Source organism: Arvicanthis niloticus, chromosome 6 (genome assembly GCF_011762505.2).
Source record: "Arvicanthis niloticus isolate mArvNil1 chromosome 6, mArvNil1.pat.X, whole genome shotgun sequence".
Taxonomy (NCBI): Eukaryota; Metazoa; Chordata; class Mammalia; order Rodentia; family Muridae; genus Arvicanthis; species Arvicanthis niloticus.
This window is the reverse complement of record NC_047663.1, coordinates 664,278-682,400: the sequence shown is the minus strand read 5'-3', so window position 1 is coordinate 682,400 and position 18,123 is coordinate 664,278. Positions and strand designations below refer to the sequence as shown.

Genomic DNA, 18,123 nt, shown 5'->3' with positions numbered 1-18,123 from the left:
TGATTCGTTCTGGTGATGTTTTGCTTGGAAAGCTCTTTGCAAAGCCAGGGCAACACTAGGTACATTTCCTGTTTTCTAGGTTATTGGAGGCAGTTATGTGATTTAAAACAAAACAAAACAAAACAAAAATTACATAACACGATTGCCATTTCCCAACTTTTGACACCAGATTCTTTTCTAGTCAGCTATTGCTACAATGCTGTATACTAACTGCCCTGCTGACCCCACTGGTTTAGGACTTCTCTGAATCTCTGCTTCTGCCACAACATCTCATATTAGAGTCACCTCTCATCCCTCTTTCTAAGACCCTGTGGAAGACGTAGAAGCAGGATTGAGCGAATTCCAGACAGAAATTGCAAGAAGGAGAGCAGAATGTGTTTTGCCTCTGTAACCTCTGTTTGGAACAATTCCTTGTCCCTTTGACCACATTCCAGTATTTACACCAGGTCCCGTGGCCATCTGTGGTACCGAGGATGGGAGGAAACCAACATTCTGCTATGAGAATGGCTGAAGGATTAAGGTAAAAACAAGATAAGTATCCTGCTTCCTCTTGTAGAAAGGACAGATCTCCAGCCAAGGCCAGCTAGGCTACTCCTTACGTGCCCTATGACCTACAGCCACTCATTAGCTTCCCTTGGGCTGCAGCTGAAGTAAAGATCATCTTGTCCAGACTGGGAAGAGCCAGTTGTAGGATGGATAGGCACCACCTCTTGGCCGTTCCCCACACTTCATCTGGAAAGGTAGAGGAATGCAAATCCTTCATGGCTCCTTGTACATATTGTCTCATCTGATAGGATTACATTGGGTGAGTGTGCTAGCCAAGGAACGTTTGGAGCCATCAGTAGCTGGGAGAGACAGGAAAGAGTCTTCCTACCTTAGTATTGCACCTTTGCGCTCCTGGACTATTAGAGCATACATTTCTGTAGTTTTAAGTCAGTCAGTTTGTGGTGATTTGTGTGGTAGCTATAGAAGATTAGCATGCTGTAGATTTTACTAGGAAAGCTCATGTGGTAGGTGTTCAATACCCATTTTACAAGTGGACAAACCCAGGTTTACTGTCTAGGAACTTTGATTCTGGCAGCCTGCTGCCAACACCCATGCATTGCTCTGAGATAGACCATAAGCAAAGGGGAGCTGGAGAAGTAGTGGTAAGGCCTGAACAAACTGACACATAAGGGGCTGTTAGAAAAAAAGTAGCAAAAATAGAATTTGCCTCATTTGGCGTGCTTGTCCTCAGAGCAGCAGGCCTTCATTGCCCAGTGTCCATGTGCTTGGCCCACCCTAACCCTCTTTACAGACACAGTTGGACTGTCCCACCATTCAGTATCAGTGAAACAGGCCTCTCTTTTGTTCCAATCAAGAAGCCCCAAAGTTCTAACGTCTCCTTACAGCTAGGAGAGTGTATGCTTGTTTGTTTGCTTTTACTTTATGTGCACTGGTGTTTTGCCTGCATGTGTGCCTATGTGAAGGTGTCAGATCCCATGGAACTGGAGTTTCAGACAGTTCTGATCTGCCATGTAGGTACTGGGAATCCAGCCTGGGTCCTTCGAGACAGCAGCTAGTGCTCTTAACCACTTAATCACTGCAGTCCTAGGCACGAGTATGTTGGGTGGGGATATTGGAGACTTGTTGGAGCTAGGGAGACAAAAGGACCTGCTGAGGGAATGAAGAACCCAGATTTCTGTGTCTAGCCATGAAAGACAATAAGATAGGAATGTTTAAATGTCTGCTGCATCTAGACTCTCATGAGTATCTCTTTTCTCTTATTTTCTTGCTTCTTGATGGGAAAGTTGACATATGTCTGCCACATTGTCATACTTGAGGAGCAAGTAACTGTCCCTCACAGGCTTATGAATGGAGAATAGTGTACATCTGTATAGACTATACCTAGAACCTCACTTATTCCTGACTAAGATGATGAGGCTTAGGATAGTTATGTATTAATTTATAGACGTCATAGTTAATTTGTTGATTATGTAGCCCAGGTTGACCATGATCTCAAAATCCTCCTTCCTCTACATTCCAAGTGCTGGGATGATAGGCATGTGCTCCAGACTGTTGAAGTTTGGAAGTTTAAAGCTGGTTTATATTTAGACTTTTGTAAACTTTGACTTAATATTACAGTGGGTTAGATTTTTATAGATGGTGGGATGATGTGAATGAACTTTGTGTATAGAATTTTGGAGGCTGGGTTGTGATCCACATAACAATTATCTCCAAAGAAACCAACATCCTAATCCCCAAACCCGCATTATATGTCAAAAGAGGTTTTGCAGATGCAAACGAGAAAAGATGATGAGATGGTTCTGAAAGAGTTGCAACATCCTTTAAAAAGGGAACAATACTATTGGCACCGGAGAAGGTTTAAGGACAGAAGCAGAGGTCAGAAGGATGAGATTGGCTTGTAAAGGGAGGGAGGGGCCATGAAGTATGAAGCCTGGGCAGCTGGGAAAGTCCAAAATTAAGGTTTCACTTGGATCTTTCAGGAGGAGGGTGATCTTGCTAAATCCTGACTTTTGCCCAGAGAAGCTGTTTTTGGAGTTCCCTTATTCAAAAAACTGTAAGATCCCTTACAGTTTTTTGAAAGTTGTTTGGAGCCACTAACTTTTTGATGGTTCCTTTTAGCAGAAGTAAGAAAATAATACAGGGCCATGGTGAGAACAGCTAAAGAATGGGCCGGGAAATGAAGTTGAGGAAGGACTCATTTTCCGTAGGGCGTGATGCCCGGTGTGGGATGTTGATGATAAGCTGAAAGAACACTAAGATTTGATGCCCAGACTTGGCAATTGGTAGGCCACTTATGAGCCCAACAAAAAAAAAGTGTGTGTGTGTGTGTGTGTGTGTGTGTGTGTGTGTGTGTGAGATGGAAGAGATAACGTCTTAGGGAAAGGATTAAGAAAAGTGTAGACTATATGACGATGTCAATACTGTCTTCTTGACTGTTTCCAGTAAAGAGTAGAGACAGGCAGTGGCCAAGCCTGCAGGCCTTATACCAGGGACTCCCTCAAGTCATGACTGGTGAGGGACCCAGCTTGGGAGAGGATTACTATCAAGCTCCTGAGTCAAGGAAGAGCTAGTCTGGGTGTGTTCACAGAGTTGGCTAGAGGTAAGGAGATGCCTGAAGGAAACACATGGAAATCTTTTTTTTTTTTTTTTTGATTCCTTTTAATTTCTCAGTGAAATGAGAAACAATCATCTCTTTTCCACTCTCTAAATATGCTGAGCAGACTTGAGGGATGCATGGAGTGCAGGAGCAACAGAGATGGTTGCGCATGCAGCTTCAATATTATTTGGTTGGAGAAATAATACACCGTTCAACTAGCTTGTTTTAAACTAGACAAACACTCCAGAGCCTGCCTGCTGCTGGAGAGCACAGCCCAGGGCTGTGTTTGGAGTGGGGCTCTCAGGGTGCTGAGGTCAGCTCTGTTTGACATTCCTGATGTGTGAAGGGCGGCTTAGAACAACAGCACAAGCCATGGGCGTGCAGCTCCCTGGAGCTATTCCAGAGGCCCTGCCTGAGAAATGTTTTAGTCTAGAGATTCCTCCCCAATTTTAAACATCTGTTGGTGCTTGTGGAAAATAGGGTTGGGGTTGTTTTGCTCACAGCCCTGGAAGCTGCTTGCAAAGCTGATGATGGATACTACACACTTTGTCTCAAGCCAAGCAGCTTGGCCCTGACCTGGCAGCAGGGTGCCACCTGTTTGTTGGTACAGTTCAGCTGTTCCCAAGATTATGCAAGGACTGAGACATATAGGAATCTATGGGGTTCCCCGAAGTGAGCTGTACTGGCTTTTGGCTTGATACCTTGCGACACTCAGATTGCTTTCAGTTATATGCTCAGTGCTTCCCTGCATCCTCTTCTGTCTCCCTTTGTAGAGTTAGAGTGAGCTGTTTCATTTCTTACTGGTGCCCTAAGCACACGACAAAGCAAACTTAAATCTCACTTCGCACCTCCAGTAGGCCAGACATATACGTGTAGCATTTTTACTTTATTATTTTTCGTCAAACTGAAGCCACCTTGGAGTCCCATTTTTCCTACAATGGTGAAAATATGAAACTCAGGCACTGCAGGTCACCTTACCCTGATCTACAAGGAACATCTATACCCTGTGTCTCCTCTCCCCTGGCCTCCTGCTTTTCTAATTTTAAGGTCCTCTCTTTCCCTGGCCTCCTCAAATACTCTTCTACCAAAGCTATTGTCCAGCCTTGCTAATAGACTCCTGGGTACTGGGTCCTGAGCTTCATGAGCTGCCTCTCTCTATATGACCTCCTGTCCTGACTGGGGTATCCTACAGAGCCGTGCCTTTGCCCAGTGATGCACAGTATATGGAAGGGGAATAATGAGAATAAGCTTTGGCTCCTTAAGTGACTGTAGATCACCTAAAGAAGGTTGCTTCGTGCTTAATATAGCACCCTATAAATAGATCACTTTGAAAATCAGGAAAGTGGGGTCTGGATATGTGTTTACAGTCACATGGCTAATATTAGTAGGAGAAATCCTATGTTTTCTTTAACTACACAGCATTTCTCTGTTTTTTACAGACTATCAACACATGCATGTGTCTTCCTGTCTTTCTAAAGTCTATCTGTCCTGTTGTGCATGGTTCCTTTTCTTCTGCCCATCGACGAACAATGCAGTGAGTTGTTCACCCTCAACCACACAGTATTGCCCACTGACCATCTGTCTTCCATGACCACAGCCTCCTTGTCAAAGGCTGAGCTCATCACTTCCTGCCCTCCCATCAACCCCAAGCCGTGAGCCACATGAGCAACTCAAATGGCACCCTTCGGTGGAGGCTGTTCTGCAGATGGTGAGGTAGAGCTATGCGAGTCAAAAGAGGAAACCCTGGCTCCAGTGTCCACACCCAGGATAATGTTAGCAGCTCAGAAGAGGAAGGACCAAGATGCTAGAAGGGGGCCCCACCCATAAGGCCAAAGGTCACCCTGGTGGGAGCAGTAGACAGATTAGGGCACAGCCACATAGTGAGAGTGACACTGGTAGATTAGAAGCGCCTGAGTCAACCTCATTCCTGGGCAAGGCCTGTCCTCTCTGTGGACAGTGCCAACGGAAAGGTGTGTGGGTATCAGTGGGATGAGGCTGAGGCCAAAGAACTTTCAAGGCATCTATCTGGGTAACTTGGGGAGGATGGCTTCATGCCATAGTCAATGGAGACTTTGAACAAAAGGCAACCACACTTGTCCACCTCAGAAAAGAAAGTCTGGTTCTTTTCTGTTGACAGAAAGTTGACAGACTTCAAGAAAAGGCGCATGATGACATATACCCTGAACACTGATGATGGGTGTGAATTCTACAGTCAAACCAGAATTAGTGGCTTTACTAAGAAAGAATGTGCCAGACTGGTACTTGACTTGAGTGTAGATAGACAGCAATCACTAGCTGTAGGGCACTGGGCAACTACTCAGCCTCGGCCCCATCTAAAGACAGCTGAGCAGCTATGGATAAAAGATGTAGTTAGTATCCATACCTAGGACTATGTCAGAAGATTTTGATTCAAATGCCTCTCCTTTAACAGCTTTTCCTAGCTTGCTTAGTGCTCGCCTCTGTGTGGAGTGTAACTGGTAGATCTGGTCCACTGAGTACCTCTCAGGAGTAGGGCCAGTGCTAGAGACATGATGGCAGATCCCCAGGTGATGTAATCTCCTACCCCTGCAAACACATACATCTGTCTCCATCCTTAACCACCACCCGCTGATCAAGTTATATTAGGATTCTTTTGTGATGCTCAGATCCTGACCTGATCCTGGCATTTTGGTATCTAGATATAGCCTAACATGCTTTACTGCTGGGGGCGAACGCCGGTATTCTGTGTTCACTCTACCAGCCCACAATTCATAGCATACCCCCTCTCTCATCAGTCCTGGCTCTGCAGCTGAGAATGGAGTAAGAAGCTAGAGGTCATGCATTGTTGGTGCGCAGGCACATGCTTGCATGTGCATGTATGTTCTCCTTAGACAACTTCAGAGAACAAGCCCAGAAGTGGGGCAGAGGAATGCAGTGCACTGTGCCTGGAGAATCCCTTCTATTGCTGTACGGGAACAGATAGGACATAAGGCCAGAAGAGCCTCCCAGGCAAAATGGCGATGCCCTTTCTCACATACTCACATTCCTACTTAACTTACGTGGATGTCCTGAAATGAAAACCACGAGACTTCTCATGTGTCAAGCAGGTTTGGCTAAGGTGAGAACTCTACCGCACTGCCTGTTTTGGGAGATATGGAACTCTTCCCAGTGATTGTCTTCTCTACATAGTGGGAGTCTGCAGCCCCAGGCACTCAGGTTCTGGTTCCATGAAGCAGAGCAAGATACTGAATATTCAGTGTCTCTTTAGGTTACAGCAAATAATCTTCTGACAAGCTGCTGACCTTATGTTTGGTCAATTCTTAAGGCTAGATAGACCCTTGATCAGAGAAAGGTAAAAGCAATGGTCAGGTTTGTCTGTCCCTCACAAGGCTTTTGGCCTACATGGTTGTTAGCAACCAAGCATCTCCACTGTCTGCTCTAGGGACCTATCGACAAGATACATTATCACTAGTTGCCAAGATGGGACACATTCCTACTGTCACTGTGAGTCACTTATTCTCCCCTTGACATATGCTACATCCCCTTATAAAAGGCCAGTCCCTCCTCTCTCCTTCTCTTTTTTCCTCCAACCTGGCCCAGAGGCAGCTTCTGTACACCCGCTCCCCAATAAACCTACGTGAGATCCATAGCATGCTGCGACTTTATGGCATCCATCACTAAGGTCATAACAACAATCACTTTCTCAGGCCCTTGGAGAGTTTGTGTGTGTGTGTGTGTGTGTGTGTGTGTGTGTGTGTGTGTGTGTGTGTAGAAGCTGTCCCTCTAAGAACAGTGAATGAATGTCCTTATAGTATCCTCAACAGACTTACATTTTGCACAGGCAAAGTCCTATAACAGATTGGTCAGATGCATTCATGTGTTCATGTGAAGGGCTCACTGGGGTGTCTCTAATGTCTCATAAGGACCAGACACTCTTGGTCCTTTTTGTAGTGTCACTATCTACTGCCCATTACTGTTTACTGACCCCCAGGAACACAGAGCTAGTGGGCCTACATGCCTCTGAGCTCTGAGTTGCTAGCATAGCAGATCCATTGGGAGAGGCTTGAGTGTGTCAGGAGCCCTAACCACTGGGCTGGGTGTTCTATGGCTGGGGACTGGGCCAAGGTCCAGACATAGTCTTTCCAGGAGTCATTTCCTGATAAGGGCCAAAGTCTTTGAGTTAGAAGAGGACCTGCCACCAGGGCTGGGTATAGCTATATGGAGACACACTTCCAGTGTCTGGGCATTTGAGCAACTATTTTAAGTGTGGCTCGCCAAGCCCCAGGAGGCAGGAAGCATATTCAGGCCATTTAAGGAGGAAGAGGTAGGAGCCACAGTGGATCAGTTATTAGCCCTGCTGAGTTTTTCTCGTTCAGTGTGTCATGGCTAAGAGGAACTGTTGCTTCACCTTACCCCGTGGGCCAGGAAGTAGTATTCTCTGGGACAGAGAACCTGAGATATTCTCCATGTGGAAATGTGGACAGATTTGGAAGCAGTTGGGAATTTTAGTTTGTTGGAATTCAGCACTGCAGGTGTGAACTGACCATACCACACAGGCTTGGTTCGGGATAAGGATGCTAGCAAGCTCCTCATGAAGGGCAGCAACCGGGGCCTGTGAGGATCCAGGATGACTTCTTTCCCTGGCACCGGATGGAGGCTCTCCTACTGGCAGATGCTTAGAAACAGAATTAGGGGCCTGACATCTATGTCTCTCCTAGAAACCTCCCCTTTCAGGCAGTGAGGCCTAAGTGTGCTCTCCAACCTCATCTTGGGACCTTCCCAGCTCTTAGTCTATCCCCTCAGCCTTGGCCCCTGCAGGAAACTAGGGACCATGTCTTTTGGAAATGATCCCAGTTTGTGGTTGTTCTTGGTAGACACGCTCTCAGCTGGGGAAGAGAGGTCTCCCTGGGCCTTGGTTTGGGGTGAGACATGTGCTCTGTTGGCATTCACCAAGTAGTATTTTGTTCTTTAACTTCCAGGCTTTGAATTTGAGGCTAGGCTTGGATCCTATCTGCCTTTGGACTCTGGAATTCAGGGCTAGCTTCTCTTAGGACACTCCAGTGAGTGCCTTATGGTGTTTGCCTCTGAGGTGGTGGAGCTGGACCCTTACTGTTCACTACTGGGAATTCTGCAGAGAACAAGCAAACATGTGTCAGTAAATCATGTCCTGTTTGAAGAGTGTAAAAGAAAAGAATGCTTCATAAGAAAACAGAACAGGGTAAGTGAAGACTGGGTACAGGAGGGTACAGCTTCCACTGGGTGGGCTCAGTGCCAAGGCTTTTGTATGATCCTTGGTCCTCTGTGCCTAAGCCTTGGCCTGTAACTGCCAGTGGTTGTGGAAGGTAGGTACTCCAGAGGTTTACAGATCTACGTGAGATGGAGACTTCCGGGAGTGCTCTAAGCTCAAGTGGGAACTGGGGAAGGAGAGGATGATGATCCAATGTCATGGTTCAATCAGGTGAGCCCAGGGTCCTCCTTGGCAGTGGAAATTTGCAGTAGCTGGTGGTATGGTGAAGAAAGAGCAGTAGCCCCAAGCTGGGAGATAGCTTTAATGTGAATGGGACTTGTCCCCAAACCATGCCTTCCTTCTCCTGTTGAGATGCCACAGCACGGATGTTGGCTCCAGCACGTAGTCCCTGTGGCAAAGGTGAGATCCTGGAATAATCCATGTTGCTCCCCAGGGACAGACCCTTCAGACCTCACTCCTAGTTCTTAAGATAGGAGCACTTTGTGGCCAACCACCATCCACCCCATGTATCCAGGTGTGATTTTCATAGGCACCTGTATCAAATTACTGGCTCATGTCACAAATAAAATTAGAGACAGGGCCCTGCCCTGGCAGAAGCCAGAAGTCAGGTGGGCCAGGTACACATGCCACCTGGCCTCATCACAGTGAGGAGAGAATGGGTGACAGGGGAGTGGAGTGGCGCATGCGTTGTGGAGAGAGGCGGAACTGGTGGGCTTGGGGCTTAAACAAATGCAGACCCAGCCCCCAAACAAGCAACCTGGACACTGGGTCACCCGAGACAAACGGTTTGCTTTGTAGATTAGACCTCCCTGAAGCACCCCTGTGTCCTGTGATGCTTGTAAGGGCCATGTGTGGGTGTCGGTGGCCCTGTGTGGACTAGGTCCGGGATGATGTCTGAGACTACATGCAGATGTTCATGGTTTGTGCCGTGGCCTGAGTCCATGTTCATGTCCATAGGCCATGCCGCCTTATACTGACGTGAGTGCCCCACATTGCTACCTGAGACAATAGTGGTGACCAGGTCTGGGCTGCTGCCAAGGGTCATGTCTGGGTCTATGTTGATGTCGGTGGCCCATGCTACCACAGATGGCTACTGGAGTGTTTGTGGCCTGTGCTGCAGCCTGAAGCCATGCTGATGTTGGGGGGCAGGGGATGGATGTGGGTGGCTTGTGCTGCCACTTGGGTCCATGGTGATGTTTGGGGTTGTGAGGGCCAAGTTTGGGTTTGTGGTCCTTTGAAGCTGGTTTTACATTGATGTCTATGGCCAGTGTTGCCACTGAATGCCCCACAAATGTCTGTGGTTTACGCTGTAGCTGGAAGCCATGTCGTTGTCTGTGATCCCAGCTTCATCAGAGGTGTCTTATCTAGTCTGTGACCTTACCATAACCAGGAGCCCTGCTCGAAGTCTGTGCTGATACCAGAAACCGTGTGGAAGCCCTTTATCTATGCTTCTACTATTCATAAAGAGGAAATAAGCTACTTTCTCAGTGATATTGATGACTTCAGACACACAGTTGAGAAAGATGAACGAAGAAGACTTCTGTGAGAACCCCTACCTCTGTAGCCCCCTCGGCCCCAATAGTAACAGTCTAGACAGGAAACCATAGAGAGAACTCTTAAAAACTATGAGAGGATGCTAGGGTATCAGATGAGTTCCAGGGACAAGGGATGGGAAAGACACAGTTTCATTTAGGAGGTAGACCACTGAGAATTTGACCATATCCCAGTGAATGAACATATATATATATATATATATATATATATATATATATATAATTTTTTCCTGGGGAGACAGTAACAAGGGATGGGGGAGGACAGGGAAGGACTGAGAAGCAAATGTGATAGGGGCGTATGATATGAAATCCCCAAAGAATCAATAAAAAGATTACGTTGGAAAAAAAGTTAAAGGCAGGAACTCTCAGGAAGGCAGAAGCTACCCCTACTTATTCCAATGTGTTGCATTTGCCACTATCCTCAGCTCACTGGATGCAGAAAGGGAAGGGAGAGATGACACTGCTGTACAGGAAGGCTGAACCCACCCCCCCCACCAAGGGGAAGAAAGTCTGGGGTGTGGGGTCTAGCCTGGAATGGATGGTGGGAGACCCTGAAACAGTAGAAGTGAGTTGGATGGGGTGAGGGAGACTGCTTCCTGAAGAGTGAAGCAACCACACAGCATCCAGGCCCAGCTCCCAGTGCCCTATTTTAAGCTGATCAACCTGTGTCTCCAGTAGGCAGATGGGGCTCCTTGGAGTTTAGGGAAGGTCACCTCACCTAACTCTCTGTCCACATCTCCTAGGGCAGCTGGACAAGGACCTGCAGTCCAAGATGGCCACCCCAGTATCAGGTACTACCACTACCCTCCTCACCTAAATCCCCCAAGGCCCCGGTTTCTAGAAAGCACTTCTCAGGTCTTCGTGTCACGCAATCTCTGCACAGGCGCCATTCTACAGAACTGGCTGTGCTCTCCAGATCCCTGATGAGGCTTCAGCTTGCTTCTCCAGAGCCATTCGTATGCATCAGCCTTCTGTCATTAAATATTTTTCGAGGTTTTTTTTTTTTTTTTATGAGTAGGGAAGTCTTATATTTTTCCTTATCCATCCTAATGTCTTGCATGTTTATCCTTCACTGTTTCTGTCGGGAGTCTGCTTTTTTCTGTTGATTTGTGGGAGCTTTATGTTTACAGTGAGTATCAAGACTTTGTATTTACACTGCCGACCTTGCCAATTTACCTTTCTAATGGTGCTATTTTTTTCCACATAGAAGTTTATTATTTTTTTTTATAAAGCCAAATTAGTCAATTGTTTCCTATAGGTTTTGGAGCTTGCCTCTTGCCTGCTTTCCTGAGAGGGTGAAGACTTCATTTAGTGTTTTCTTCCAAAACTTTTATAATTATGCTTTTTGTCCCTAATCTAAGTTTATTTTGGGGTATGGGGTGAGACAGAGTGGAACCATTTTTCCACATTAAACCTTAGCTATCTTGAGCCCTGGAGGACACAAATTATAGCCTAGAGGGCTGGAGAGACTGGGGCCAGCTTCCTGGGCTGGAGTCCAGCCTGCATTAAGGCTGGGTGCTGGCTGGTGGCTGAGCCTTTAGTTCCTTCTTCTCCAAGTACATGGTTGTTCAGAACAAAACAATACCCTCTAGTGAATACTTCAGATGGTGTCTCAGCTTTGGTGGATATCAACAGGCTCGGGTCCTGTCTCCAACCATTTACTTGGTTTGTCATCTTACTTCCTCCAGCAGAGAGGAAAGCAAGGGAAGAAACTGGCTTCTCAAAGCCTCTAGGTAACTTGGTGAGAACAACATAGAACTTCATTTGGTCCCAGCCCCACCCACAGCCCTCCCATCCTAGCGTCCTGGGACAGAGATAAGCCTCAGGCTGCCAGGAGCTTTAAGAGACTCAGACATTAGCCACCCTAGGGGCTTCTGAGATGGAAACTACCATGTTTGCTGGGGAGGTGGGGGGTGGGGGTGGAGGAGCAGGGAGCAGGTTTGGAGATATGTAGCCCAGAGACTCAGCTTTCTCATTTGCTAAGCACAGTCCACAGATGTCCTTGTTACTCTACCATATATAATACCACCCAGATGAGGAGGAAACTTCACAGGCCTTTCTAATCCTGTGACTACCTCTGGGCTCTGGAGGCACAGCAAGGGTCCTCCCTTGCTGGCTAGGCACTGAGGGACACCCTTCTGACAAGAGACTCTCGTTTAGTTGGACTGTTGCTCTGTAGCACTTTTTCTTGCTCTCATTCAGGGCTACCTGAACTCACACAATCTCAAACCCAAATTTACAAAGCCTTAGGAGGCATCTGTGAGCCTCTGGGTCTTCTTTGTCCTCTTCACCTAGCTTGTTGTAGCTGTCTGCTAATTGTTTCAAGGCTGGTAGGCAGCCTCCTGCTGATTGCGTGCGTGAAGACAAGAGAGAGGAGTCTGTCTGGAGCTGGCTTATGGCTTAGAGTTGGTGCTAAGAGTCCAGACACCACTGATCAGGCCAGTGGGACAGTCTTGATGCCCCCAGGCCACTGCCACCCAGGACACTGACAGACACTCTCTACAAGTCCCCCAGGCTTGACTTGGACCTGGATGTTCATGCAGGCCTGAGTGCACATTTGTTCAAAAGGGAGATACTGCCCTCAAGATATTCTAGCCTCAAGGAAGCTCTCTGGGGCCCAGAAAGTTAAATGTTAGTTCCTTACTAGTTCAGAAGCCCTGCCTACCTATACAAGGTCACCAACTATTAGTGGGCAGAGCCAGTATCCAGCCATAAACTCTGTCTTCCATGGCACCTCTGAAAGAATTTAAAGAAACAGTGTATTCTCTCTCAAAAAATGGATGTGTTTATTAGTCAGAAGGACCTGACAACTGAGTTTCCTTTTTCAAAATGAGTGGTTTGCAAGCCTGACTGACACTTCTAACTTCATAAATTCTGCATAATTTTTTAAGGCCTGACTAGCTCCATCCTGGCTCCTGGTGTCAATATTGCTGACATGAACACATTGCAAAAGTCTTGCAGAAATGAGCTGATACTTTCCTCATATAAGAAATAAATAAGTCAGTTAAAAATAGCCCTCAGAGCGGATGTGATGTCGCTGTGGCTGTCACGGGAAACACATGAATCAGTCACAGGAAGACGGGGACAGTCCATGGGTTTTGGGCTCCTTCTGGGCTGGTTAGAAGTTTTTCACCTTACCTTATACCCAGGCCCAAGGAAGCAACTAACATTGTGGCTTCCATACCTTTTGAATGCTGGGGTCACTCCCTGAATTCAGACTAACCAGAGCTGGCCTAGGAAGTGGGAAGGGGGCACTTATGTGTGTGTAGATACTCCACAGCCTTCAAGCTTCCTCTGGGCCTAGAGTCAAACTTACCTGGGAAGTTGTGGGTATTGCCTGTACAGCTTGGGTAATTCATGGTCTGGTTTCTGTTTTACTTGTGTAGAAGCAAGGCCTGTATGGTCACTGGTGTTTCACAATGTCCTATACGGTCACCCAAGACTGCTGGCACATTTTACTGTGTCAGAAGCTTGCTTGGTTTGCCCTACCTTAGCAGAACAGGTACTGAGACCTTAGTAACCTGTAGAAGCTCAGACTAGGTTACATTATGTTCTGAGGAAAGTAAGCCTGTGGCTTCTAGTGACTTTTGGGTTTAGGTTCTGTGGGCACAGCCAGCTTATTCATCTACCTGGAACTGAGGGTCCTTAGAGCTTTCTGATCTCAGGTTTTTCATTTCTAGGATGGGGTAGAAGGGTCAGCAAAGTTCCCAGGAAAGGATAGTCCAAGACAGTCAGCTTGCTTGAAAACAGGCTTGAATATGAAGTGTTAGAAAAACTGTAGTGATGTCTCTAAGAGGGCATGTAAAACTGCCAGCTGCTACGCTGGGGCTGGAGATTGCTCATCCTGTATTGGCCCTTTATTCCTGGTTCTCTCAGCTGGATAAGTGCTGATGTGAATAGTTAGTAAACGGAGAAGAGGCTTCTGGGAATGCATACTTTATAGTGAATCCTCCAAACAAAATCTTGGTGTGATCATAGAGATCAAAATCAATGTTTTTTTTTTTTGTTTTTTTGTTTTTTTTTTTTTTTTAATATTTTGAGCCAGTGGAAGTTATTTAACTCTGGGTTCAATATTTTTGTAGGTTCCTAGAAGCTTATGGACTCCATGGCCTGTGCTTTCAGTTCTGATTGTCAAAGGAATTGAGGTTCCAGACCCTCTACTTGGCTGGTATTCTCAGAAGAGAGAATTGCTTGCTCACGCAGCCTAGGAGCCCCAAGAGCTTGCCTCCATGTTCACTTATGTAGCCTCTACACGTGTACACCTGTGCATATAGACCTGCACATGTATACATGCTCAGACAGGAGTGTCCCATATACTTGACCTGGTATGACTCCATCCATGCTCATGTTCGTGTACAATAATACATACACATAGATGACACCAGAAGGCTGTTTTCTTCATTCTCTTCCAATCTCTCTAACCTGGATTTAGGCACCAGCAGATGTGAATGGGCCATTGCTGAGTAAATTCAGAGTATAGCCTGAGGGCAGGTCTGTCCCAGCTCTGTACTTGGTAATGTGAGGGCTGAGCCAGTATAGTTGGGGCTGGAAGTGTGGGCTCAGTGGAGCTTGGGCTTGGTAATGGTTCCCGAGTCCATTCTTTGTGCCCGAGACTTTGTTACACATTCTCCTAACAAAGTTGTGGGATGGGTATTATTGTCTCTATTCCTTAGGTGAGATTAAGAGATTTATTAGGATGAGGCCCCTGGCACTTCTCTCCATTGCAGCTTGTTTTGTGGCTCCACCTATCACCCACTGCCCTAGCCACCTCTGCATTTTTCCTGCTCTGTGGTTCTACCCACCATGGTCCCTCCTACTCACTCCCTCATCCTCTGCTCTTCTTCCTTCTGCTCTGAGGATCTCCCAGGCACTCCCAGATCCTTACTCTAGTCTCCCCAAGCCTGCCTAAGCATTGTCTCTTCACCTTTAGCCTCCACAGTATATTCTTGGACTCTGGTCTTTTCTATACCCCTTTGCTATGAGACAAGGTAAACATATATTTAATTTTTGTTTCCGGTTCTTGGCACACAACAATCACAGTTCTTTATTTTTAATTGGATATTTTATTTACATTTCAAATGTTATCCCCTTTCCAGTTCTCCCCTCTGGAACCCCCTATTCCACCCTCTGACCCACTCTCACCTTCCCGCCCTGGCATTTTCCTACACTGGGGCATCAAACCCCCTCAGGTCCAAGGGCCACTTCTCCAACTTATGTCCAACAAGGCCATTCTCTGCCACATATGCAGCGGGAGCCATGGGTCCCTCCATGTGTACTCTTTAGTTGGTAGCCCAGTGCCCGGGGAGCTGGGGGTGGGGGAGGGTTCTGGCCAGTTGATACTGTTGCTCCCCGCATGGGGCTGCAAATCCCCTCAGCTCTTTCAGTTCCTTTTCCAACTCCTCCATCTGGAGACCCCACACTCAGTCCAATTATTGGCTTCGAGCATCTGCCTCTGTATTTGTCAGGCCTTTCAGGAGACAGCCATATCAGGCTCCCATCAGCAAGCAATTCCTGGCAATCCACAATAGCTTCGGGATTTGGTGACTGTATATGGGATGGATCCCCAGGTGGGGCAGTCTCTGGATGGCCTTTTCTTCTGACTCTGCTCCACACTTTATCTCCATATTTCCTCCTGTGAGTATTTTGTTCCCCCTTCTAAGAAGCTCTGAAGCATCCACACCTTGGTCTTCCCTCTTCTTGAGCTTCATGTGGTCTGTAAATTGTATCTTGGGTATTTCAAACCTTTAGGCTAATATCCACTTATCATGTGTGTTCTTTTGTGACTGGGTTACCTCACATAGGTGATATTTTCCATCCATTTGCCTGACAATCACAGTTCTTGAACTCTACAGTGACTAGGGTCTTTTAGATGTTTATTCAATGGTCTACTGGGTCCTGGGCTCTTGAAAGCTTAGGATAGGTCTGTCAGAAAAGACCAAGCCTTCCCTGGAAGGTTAGTCTCAACCCTACCTTTGAGGAGGGAAGAAAACTGGAAACTGAGTTGATCACTGAAGCCAGGAGGTTTAGCTGGTATAAATCACCTCCACTTCAGAAAGTCCTCAAAACTCTCCTAAATGAGGTTATTGGGGTGCCTTAATGTCCTACTTCCCAATGCCAGCCGAAGTATCCTGTTAGATATCAAGAAGCAGAAAGCCCTAGATATGAACACAGCATCACCTGGAGCATTTGAGTCTTGGTCATCGGGACTATATTGCAACCTCAGCATGGCTGACTTCTGAGGGACTGGATGGGTGGAGTGCAGCTGGGGTCTTTCTTGTGATGAATCACCTTTGGGCTCCAGGAAAAATATCCATATGTTTTCCACTGAGGAATTTTCTGCCGCGTGTGTACTGTCTCTGCTGTTGTGAAAGCAGAGGAACATTTGGAGGTCAGAATTTCTAGGTCAGTAGGAATGGCATTGAAGTCCTGGGGTGTAAAGTCATAGGACCAAGGGGCTTCAAGGAATGAGGGTAGGGGTCGGTCACCACCTCAGCCCTGACCAGGCCTGGGACTCTTCTCTGCCTTGTTTGCCCCATGCTGGGCCAACTTTTTGTCCAGTCCATTTTTACTTACAGTCCTTGGAAATCCTCTGAAGTACATACCAGCACTTGCTCTACAAACGCTAAGATACACAGGCTCTAGACCATCTCTTTCATCCTCATGAAGACTCTCGGGAAGCAAAAGACAAACAGATGGCTCCCTTTTCTTCATTAGGGGCTTCCTGGGGACTGGGTCTTTCTTGGAGTGGAACTTCGGGGCAGAAGAGTTTCCAATTGAATCTGAGATGGGGAGGATACTTTATCCAAGTTATCAGCAAGTAACTGGCTCCAGAAGATGCTTCAGGTGTTGTTTCCCCCTAATATTTCATGGGAATTCTTGACAGCATCTAAGCTTCCTGCCAGGCTGGGGTGTATCCGAGGAATGAACAAGAAAGGTGGAGGAAGTCGCGCTTGGAAGTGGCTCAGTGGGTACAGACACACACTCAATGCTGAGCCTGCCAACTTGAATTTGATCCTTGGGACCACATGGTAAAAGTGGAGAACAGATTCCCACACGTTGTCCTGACTTCAACATGCACACTATAAAGTGTGCATATGCATGTACATGGATACACACATAATGAATAAATGCTAAAAAAGAAAAAAAAAAAAAAAAGAAGGGCTAGGTGCCAGCCAGGGTCTATTGTTTATATCACTCTCCAGCACTACTGGATGGAACCTTCACTGAGGGAAGCTCTGCAGGAAATCAGGGTTTGGGGCACTTCAGTGAGCAGACACTGTTGCTCCTCATAAGTAGGTAAAGTGGCTTACAGCTGTATTGTACAGATGAGAAGTTTATCAAATTTCTGAGAATACAGGAGTGATGGAATACACACAACCACAGGACACAGATCATACCTGACACATACATGGCAGGAAATACATGCAAAGAGATCTGGCACATGTGTTTATACACAGAACATATTATATCTTGTACACATGCTCACACATTGGAGACATACCACATCACACACATTCTCACATATGGATGACACACTACATCACATGTACGTGCACACACACAGAGAGACATATCCTCACATATGAATGATGAATTATATCACATGTACATGCTCAGACACAGAAGAGACATATCCTCACACACGAATGGCAAACTATATCACATGTATGTGCTCACACAGAGAGGGCACACCATGTACTCATATACACAAAGGACATAGTACATCACTCACACAAATACCTTTCTCCATGAAGAAGATACATTACACATTCTCATGTTTATAGTTATACACACATCTGTATTACACACACACACACACACACACACACACACACACACACACACACACACACCCTTGGCCTGTTAGGCAGAATGGTAGTTAACACATCAGAGTTGATCCAAGACTATGGGTCTGGGAGAAGGACAAAACGGAAGGTCACTGATGCAGGCCTGGTAGACACCGACCCCAGATGTGGCTTCCAGCAGCAACTGGGGTTCCCTGGGGCAAATTCCACCCTCCACTTCTGCTTTATGAAGCAGGTGCTAGAGGTTGACCAGGCCGTTCAGTGCCTCTTCTACTTGAAATGCTGATCTTCATATGCATAGAGGAAGAGAACACAAACCATGGAAGTGGTGATGAAGGATGACTGAAGCTCCAGCATCCTCTGACACGCTCCCAAGGCCACAGCCTTTCTCTGACTCTGGCCCAAGTCCAAACTTGGAAGGAAGATTAAGGGACA

General features: G+C 46.6%; 1 long non-coding RNA gene across 1 annotated transcript; it reads left to right on the top strand.

Moving 5' to 3' along the window:
• Nucleotides 1-204: 204 nt before the first annotated feature.
• LOC143442496 (uncharacterized) lies at nt 205-14,242 on the top strand. Its single transcript, XR_013110732.1, has 4 exons — nt 205-520; nt 8,062-8,300; nt 10,627-10,674; nt 13,966-14,242. It is a non-coding gene; the product is annotated as an uncharacterized LOC143442496 (long non-coding RNA).
• The last annotated feature ends 3,881 nt before the right edge of the window (nt 14,243-18,123 follow it).